Source organism: Chiloscyllium punctatum, chromosome 38, assembly GCF_047496795.1.
Source record: "Chiloscyllium punctatum isolate Juve2018m chromosome 38, sChiPun1.3, whole genome shotgun sequence".
NCBI classification, from domain to species: Eukaryota; Metazoa; Chordata; class Chondrichthyes; order Orectolobiformes; family Hemiscylliidae; genus Chiloscyllium; species Chiloscyllium punctatum.
The window spans coordinates 20,106,129-20,115,381 of NC_092776.1; the positions used below are offsets into that span (position 1 = coordinate 20,106,129).

Genomic DNA, 9,253 nt, shown 5'->3' on the forward strand with positions numbered 1-9,253 from the left:
TGCTGATTCTGCTCTATTTTATCATGTAGTCTGCAATCCTCTCCTTAATAATGGACTCTAGAAGCTTACCAGTGACTGATGTCAGGCTAACTGGCCGACAGCTTCCTGTCTTCGGCTTCTGCCTCTTCTTAAACAGAAGTGTTACATTTGCCACTTTCCAGTCCTCTGGCACCCTTCCTGACTCCAGTGATTCCTGAAAGATCATGAATTAGCACTGCTGCCTTTACAGTGCCAGGGACCTGGATTCAATTTCAGCCTCGGGCTGTCTGGGTAGAGTTTGCACATTCTCTCCATGTCTGCGTGGGTTACCTCCAGGCGCTCCAGTTTCCTCCCACAATCCAAAGATGTGCAGGTTAGGTGAATTGGCTGTGCTAAATTGTCCACAGTGTTCAGGGCTGTGTAGGTTGGGTGCATTAGTTAGGGGTCAAATGTAGTGGAATGGGTCTGGGTGGGCTACCCTTTGGAGGGTCGGTGTGGACTTGTTAGGCCAAAGGGCCTGTTTCTACACTGTAGGGATTGTAATTCTAAAATCACAACCAATGCTTCCACAATCTCAACTACCTTCTTCTGAACTCTGAGGTTAGACCATATGGTCCAGGTGATCTACCTTCAATCCTTTCAACTTCCTCAGCACTATTGTCTCAGTGATAGTCTAACCCACCCCCTCCAAATCCACCACCACTATCACCATCACCACCACCCCCCCCCCCCTCAATCCCCACCCCACACACAGACTATCTTGAAGTTCTGGTATGCTTCTGGTGTTTTCCATTGTGAATACTGATGCAAAGTACCTATTCAGTTCCTCTGCTATTTCTCTGTTCCCCATTACTACTTCTATAGCCACAATTTCTGATGGTCCAATATTCACTCTTGCCTTTCTTCTAACTTGTAGATCGGTAACAAAACATTTGATATCTTTATATTATGGCTTGCTTTGTCCCATATTTCATCTTCAGCCCCCTTATTACTTTATTAGTTATCCACTAAGGGTTTTTAAAGACTTCCTAATCCTTTGGCTTCCCACTAATCTTTATCACAGTGTATGCTTTTTCTTTTGATTCTTAAGCTGTCCCTGACTTCCCTTATCTGCCATCATTGCCTCATCCTCCCTTTAGTATGTTTCTTCTTCCTGGGGATGAATCTCTGCTGTGCTTCCCAAATTACACCCTGCCATTGCCGGTCCACATCATCCCTGCTAGGGTCTCCTTTCAATCAACTCTGGCCAGCTCTTCCCTCAGGTTTTTGTAGTTACCTATACTTGATTATAATGTTGTTACATCTGATTTCAGCTATAGACCTTCAATCTGAAAGTAATCTGTAATAGATACTCAAATTAGTAGTTATCACCAACTAATTAATTTACAGTTTTCCAGTGATGCACTTTTGTGCTGGTCACCTAATCCATTAACCTCTTCAATTTATCTTGTTAAAAATATCTATACTGGCAGAGAGATTTGCTGGAGCTTCTTGGGAGGATTTAAACTAGTAAGGTGGGGGGTCGGGGAGGGGGATCTCAGGGAGATAGTGAGGAAAGAGATCAATCTGAGACTGGTACAGTTGAGAAAAAAAGTGAGTCAAACAGTCAGGGCAGGCAGGGACAAAGCAGAGAACAAGGTAGGACTGATAAATTAAACTGCATCTATTTCAATGCATAAGGCTTAACAGGGAAGGCAAATAAATTCAGGGCATGGTTAGGACATGGGACTGGGATACCATAGCAATTACTGAAACCTGACTCAGGGATGAACGGGACTGGCAGCTTAATGTTCCAGGAAACAAATGCTACAGGGAGGATAGAAAGGGAGGCAGGAGAGGAGGGGGAGTGGCGTTTTAGGTAAGGGATAGCATTACAGCTGTACTGGTGGAGAATATTCCTGGAAATAGATCCAGGGAAGTTATTTGGTGAAATTGAGAAATAAGAAATGGATTATAAGGCCATAAGACAGAGGAGGAAAAGTAGACCACTCCGCCTGTTCAGTCTGCTCTGCCATTCAATGAGATCATGGGTAATCTGACAATCCTCAACTCCACCCTCTTACCTTTCCTCCATAGACCTTGATTCCCATACAGATTAGAAATCCGACTATCTAATGACCCAACTGCAACAGCGCTCTGTGGTAAAGAATTGTACATATTCACCATTCTCTGAGAGAAGAAATTCCTTCTCACCTCCATCAAGTAGTGGATGAACATAAGAACCTAAGAACTAGGAGTAGGAGTAGGCCATCCAGCTCTTTGAGCCTGCTCCGCCATTCAATAAGATTATGGCTGATCTTTTTGTGGACTCAGATCCACTTACCCACACTCTCACCTTAGCTTTAAAAACGTTTACTGAAATAGCATCAACTACTTCCCTAGTCAAGGAATTCCACAGATTCACAACCCACTGGGTGAAGAAGTTCCTTCTCAATTCAGTTTTAAATCTGCTCCCTCTAACCTTGAGGCTATGCCCTCTTGTCCTAGCTTCACCTGCCAGTGGAAACATCTTCTTTACTTCTATCTTATCTATTCCCTTCAAAATTGTACATTTCTATAATATCCCCCCTCATTCTTCTGAATTCCAATGAATATAATCCCAATCTACTCAGCCTCTCCTCATAAGCCAACCCCTTCAACTCCAGAATCAACCTAGTGAACCTCCTCTGCACTGCACTCTGATGCTAGTACATCCTTTCTTAAGGAGACCAAAACTGCACACAGTACTCCAGGTGTGGTGTCACCAGCACCTTGTACAGCTGCAACATTACCTCTCTGCTTTTAAACTCAATCCCTTTAACAATGGAAGGACAAAATTCTATTTGCCTTCCTAATTATTTGTTGCACCTGCAGACCAACCTTCTGTGATTCATGCACAAGGTCACCCAGGTCCCTCTGCATAGCAGTGTGCTGCAACTTTTTACCATTCAAGTAATAATCTTTTTTTACTGTTACTCCTACAAAATGTATGACTTCACATTTATTAATATTGTATCCCATCTGCCAGATCTTTGCCCACTCACTCAATGTATCTACGTTCCTCTGCAAAGTTTCACTGTCCTCTGCACACTTTGCTCTGTCACTCATCTTAGTGTCATCTGCAAACTTTGACACATTACACGTGGTCCCCAACTCCAAATCATCTACATAAATTGTAAATAATTGCAGTCCCAACACTGGTCCCTGAGGCATACCACTAGTCACTGATTGCAGCTTGAATACACTCATTTATCCACACTCTTTGTTAGTCAATCAATCCTCGAACAATGCTAATACTGCAATGCCATGCATCCTTATCTTATGCAGCAGCCTCTTGTGTGGCATCTTGTCAAAGGCCTTTTAGAAATCTGGGTACTCCACATCCACTGGGTCCCTGTTGTCCACCTTGCTCGTAATGTCTTCATAGACTTCCAAAAGATTAGTTAAGCATGACCTGCCCTTTATGAGGACTTGCTGCATCTGTCCAACGGGACCATTTCTATTGAGATGCCCTGCTATTTTCTTCCTTGATAATAGACTCAAGCATTTACCCCCAACGGAGGTTAAGCTCACTGGTCTATAATTCTCCAACTTTTGTGTACCTCCCTTTTTAAACATTGTTGTCACATTTGCTGTTTTCCAGTCTGCTGGGACTGCCCCCGAGTCCAGTGAATTTTGAAAAATTCCCACCAGTACACTTGCTATTTCTCCCGCCATCTCTTTTAGTACCCTGGGATACATTCCATCAGGACCAGGAGACTGGTCTATCCTTCGCTCCGTTAGCTTGCCCAACACTACCTCTTCCGTAATAATGATTGTTCCCAGGTCCTCACCTACTTCCGTCTCTTTGTCATTTACTGGCATGTTGTTAGTGTCCTCCACTGTGAAGACCGATACAAAATACCTGTTCAATGCCTCGGCCATTTCATCATATCCCATAACTAAATGCCCCTTCTTATCCTTTTCTGTTTTACATATTTTAGAAACTTTTGCTTATAGATTAGATTACTTACAGTGTGGAAACAGGCCCTTCGGCCCAACAAGTCCACACCACCCCGCCGAAGCGTAACCCACCCAAACCCCTACATCTACCCCTTATCTAACACTATGGGCAATTTAGCATGGCCAATTCACCTGACCTGCACATCTTTGGACTGTGGGAGGAAACCGGAGCACCCGGAGGAAACCCACGCAGACACGGGGAGAACATGCAAACTCCACACAGTCAGTCGCCCGGGAATTGAACCCGGGTCTCTGGCGCTGTGAGGCAGCAGTGCTAACCACTGTGCCACTGTGCTATCTGTCTTTATATTCTGTGCTAATTTTTTTCTCATGTTCTCTTTTACTTTATAGCTCTTTTTGTGGCTTTCTGTTGACCTTTAAAGATTTCCCAATCTTCTAGGTTTCATGCTCTTTTTGACCACTTTCTATGCCTTCTCTTTGAATTTGATAGAGTCCCTTATTTCCTCAGACACCCATGGCAGATTATCCCTTTGCTTAAAGTCCTTCTTTTTCACTGGAATATACTTTTGCTGAGCACTTTGAAAAATTGCTTTGAGAGTCCTCCACTACTTGTCAACTGTCCCACCATAAATCCTTGTTTCCTGTCAACCTTAGCTAAGTCCTCCCTCATCCTATTGTAGTTTCCCTTGTTTAAGCACAAGACCCTGGTATTGGATTTTATCTTCACACTCTCCATCTGTAGTCTATATTCAACCATACTGTGATCACTTCCTCCAAGAGGATATCTAACAATGAGGTCACTAATTATTCCTGTCTCATTACACAGGACCAGATCTAAGGTAGCTTGCTCCCTTGTCGTTTTCATTACATATTGTTCAAGAAAACTATCACAGATACATTCAACGAACTCCTCCTCAAGGCTACCCTAACTGAGCTGGTTTAACCAATCTACTGTAAATTAAAATACCCCATGATAATGGCCATACCATTTTTACAGGCCTTAGTTATTTGTTTGTTTATTGCCTGCCCAAATGCGATGTAATTATTTGATGGCCTAGAGTCTATGCTTATTAGTGACTTTTTCTTCTTAGAATTTCTAATTTACACATAAATGGATTCAACTTTATTCTCCATAGAACCTATGTCATCTCTCAGCACCACCCTAATGTCATTCTTGAATATCAGAGCTATACCACCTCCCTTCCTGTCTGTTCTTCCAAATAGTCTGATATCCCTGGATAGTTAACTCCCAGTTGTGACCATCCTGTAACCATGTCTCCATAATGGCCACCAAATCATATTCATTAGCGATGATTTGTGCCGTTAACCCATCAACCTTGTTACGATCGCTACGAGCATTCAGGTAAAGTGTCTTTATGTGTGCTTTCTTACCATCATTATTTCCAACATCTCCAATAATATCTCCTGAGTTATCCTTCCTTTTTAATTCTTTCATAGTCTGCCTTGAAGTTAAACCTTCCTGCACACATGCTAACCTGCTGCTTACCTTTTTATTTACTACTATACTTCTTTCGTTTTGCCTTTCCCTTCCCCCTCCGACACATTAGTTTAAAGTCCTAGTGACCACCCTATTTATCCTTTAGCTAGAACACTGGTTCCAGATGGGACAGAGAGAGACTGTTCCATCGGTACAGATCGCTCCTGTTCCAAAACTGATAACAATGCCCCTCGAAATGGAACCTCTCTTTCCCACACCACTCCCTTAGCTATGTATTAAATTCCTAATTTTCTAATCCCTAAGCCAATTTCCACGGACTCGGGCAATATTCCAGAAATTATGGCCATTGAGGACCTGTTACTTAATTTTGTTCCTAGTGCTTAATAATCCCCAAACAGGTCCTCCATCTGAGCCTTGCCTATGTTGTTTGTGCCAATGTGGACCACACAACTGGATCGTCCCCCTCCCACTCCAATATCCTTTCAAGCCTCTCAGAGATGTCCTGCATCCTTGCACTGGGCAAGCAACACACCATGGGGGACTCCCAGTCTGGATGGGAAAGGATACTATCTATCCCACTAATTATAGAATCCCCTATAATTACCACTTTTCTTTTTGCTCTCCACCTCTTGAATGCCTCCTGCACCATTATGCTGTGATCAGCTGGTTCATCCTCCCCGCAGCCTTTTTCCTCATCCACACTGGGAGCAAGCATCTCATACCAATTGGATAAGGTCAAAAGCTGAGGCTCTTTCACTCGAACTCAGGAACCCCCTACCTGCCTCACTTGCAATCACACCCTGCTGTCCCTGATCACTAACTGAATTTGAATTACTTAATCTACCAGATGTGACTGACTCCTGAAACAAAGCCCAAATATATCAATTCACTCACCTTCCCAAACCGCAATTCAACTGCAATGAAGGCCGCTCCTCCCATGAGGGAAGCTTTTAAATGGAAAATTTACCTTCCTGACAGCTCCCTGGTTTGTGCTCTCGCTGCTCCCGCTGAACAGATAACCCCTTATTCTTTGATCCTCCGGTTCTAGGCTCTCTAACAAGGGGTAACAACCTTTCCTCATCTACCCTGCCAAGTCCTCTAAGAATATTATCTGTTTCATTTTTCTAAACTCCAATGAGTATAGGCCCAACCTACTTAACCTCTCCTCATTAATAAGTCCTTCAGTACTTGGTATCAAATTTGTTATCCTTCTCTGGACTGCCTCTAATATACCTTTCCTTAGATAAGTATTACATCCTTCCTTAGTCCAAAGAGGCCATTTTTAGCATAGCTACAACAACCTTGATTGTATCAATCAATACCAACGGCTAGGAATTAAACTTGGAACATTGAAACTCAATGAAATAAATGAGCATTAAATTTGGTGTCTAACTTTAAATGTGTTGATCTTCTGTTTAAATAATGGGGAGAGAAATTTGTTGCACACACAAGAGCATAATCAATATTAATATCCAGCTTTATAACTGGGACTCAAAACAATAACTGATTGTGACAACAGTCAAACCTTTAAATGATGGTTGATCCTTATGAGGGATCATATGAAATGAGAACTGACCAGGCAAGACATAAAATAAAAACCATGGAAGATGGACATCTGAAATTGAGAGAAACATTATGAAACATTCTATCACAACATGAATCAATCTTTTGTAAGATGCTAACTGGCTGACTCTTCATTTCAAGTATATCCTTCTTTGAAAAGCTTTTGTCAACTAAAACTTGATGTAGAAATTGATACTCTCGTGGAAATTTTCAAAGATTTGAGTAAGCTTACAAAATAACTCTCAGACATAGCTAGACCACACTGCCAGTTTTGAAATTTTTGATCAAAAGGTGAGGTTATAAAATCATCGGATATATAACTCGGTAAGTGTCAGCATCGCTCAATTAATAATTACTCTTTCCCACTATCCTTAAAAGCTGTGTATTCAAGACTACTTCAGCACTTGCGTTACTATATGAACTGAAATATTCAAAGAATGCTGAAAGAGCGCTTCATTGTCAGGTGTATCTGTCTTCAGATGAGATGTCTGCCAATTCAGATGTATGTAAGTGATCTCATGGTAACAACTTGATAAAGATCACGGGCAGGTCTCCTTACATTAGACCTTTACAGCTCTGCAATGGGTATTTTCACAGAATGTAGGGCTGATTATAGCCAAAAATGAACCTTGTGTCTCTCTGTGGTATTTCCTTGTGATCTGGAAAGCACCTTTACTTCACAATTTCCTGCTATGCAATTGTATGATGCAAAGTTCATAACAATACACCCTTTGTTATGTATATTATGATCTCACATGATAATATGTGTTTTCTCTGTCTTTAGGGATGGCAGACTGAAAACACTCTCATTCAAACCCCTCCCTTGGAGAACACTGAAACGTAATTGAAGAATTCTCAGACTGAGTAACGGTTTACAAGTTTGCAATATGATCATACCTTCCATGACCATGACCATTACCATCACTATACTAGTGATATGGTGGTTTATCCTATACTTTCTGGATTTACTCATTGAACCAACAGAGGCAAAACAGATTAAATGAGTTTTTGTTTCAGTTTGTCATTCATAGAACTCACTATTTGTTAACTGCCTGCAGTGTTTGCCTATATAACAGTGCACTTCAAAAGCATGTAACTGGAGGTGAATTGCTTTGGAATGTCTGGTGTTTATGATGAAGCACTGTACTGTTGTAAATTCATAGACTCACAGAATAGCACAGCATAGAAGAACATGTGGTGAGTTTGCATTGGCTCTTTCAAAGAGGAAGTAACCACTCTCCCCATTTTTCCCTCATAACCCAGAAATTTGTTCTCCTTCAAGTATTTATCCACTTACATTTTGAAAACTAAAATTAAATATGTATCACCCTGATCAGGCAATGTAATTCAAATCCTAATCACATGCGTAAAAGGTTTCTCCTCATGCTGCCTGTAGTTTATTGCCAATCACATTGAACCTGTGTCCTCTGGCTATCAGAGGTTTTGGTTATAACCCATTTGGAAATTGATTTGTGAGGCACTGTCATTGCTGTTATACGTGGCACAGGTCTGGCCTATTCCCAGAACCTGTGCCGTTGCAGTCACCCGGGCCATCTTCCAATTTATATGGAGATCAAAGATGGACCAAGTCCAAAGGGACTCGATGTATAAAGATCTGGGCAACAGGGTAAAAAATACACCCAATGCCACCCTCACTCTGATGGCCACCTTTATGTGTGGCTGCATCAAGCTGTGTGTGGATCCCTGGTATGCAAACACCAAATGTCACTACGTTCTGAGGTTCTACCTGTCCCCAGTGTTGCGAAGGATGGGCCTGGCCCCACTGCCGTGGAATGCTCCGAGTAGTTGGACAGTTCTGTATCACCTGTCCTTTGTGGAGAAGTTTATGAAGAAAAACACCTTTGACCACAATTCCATCAGGAAGTGGTCAGCACGTAGTGTCCTTGAGACCCTTCGGGAAAAGGAGAGGGTGGATCCTATTGAGCAGTTCCCTGAGCAGACTGTCAAAGTCATTTGCCAGAATGCCTCATCGCCAGAACTTTCCAACAAGCACCAAGACATGGCTTGGCTGGTGGTGAGAAGGGCTCTGCCTGTGAGATCCTTTATGCATGCCCAGACTCTCAGCTACTCCGCACGCTGCCCTCAAAGTGGCTGTGGGGGGGGAGGGGGGGGGGGGTGGGAACGAGAATGTCGCACACCTCCTTCTGGAATGTGCCTATGCAGAAGAAGTCTGAAGAGGAATGCAGTGGTGCCTGTCAAGGTTCATCCTGAGCAGCGCCGTGACGCGGGACTCCGTGCTCTACGGTCTGTTCCCCGGGATACACACTCAGACGAACATCAACTGTGCTT

The 9,253-nt window shown here is 42.6% G+C and overlaps 1 long non-coding RNA gene across 1 annotated transcript in view; it reads left to right on the plus strand.

Annotated features, from left to right (window-relative positions):
• The window catches only part of LOC140463422 (uncharacterized), a 44,065-nt gene extending 35,015 nt beyond the window's left edge, over positions 1-9,050 (plus strand). Inside the window, exon 4 of the long non-coding RNA XR_011954677.1 lies at positions 7,728-9,050. This is a non-coding gene — a long non-coding RNA (uncharacterized lncRNA). The remainder of the gene's footprint in view (positions 1-7,727) is intronic.
• The last annotated feature ends 203 nt before the right edge of the window (positions 9,051-9,253 follow it).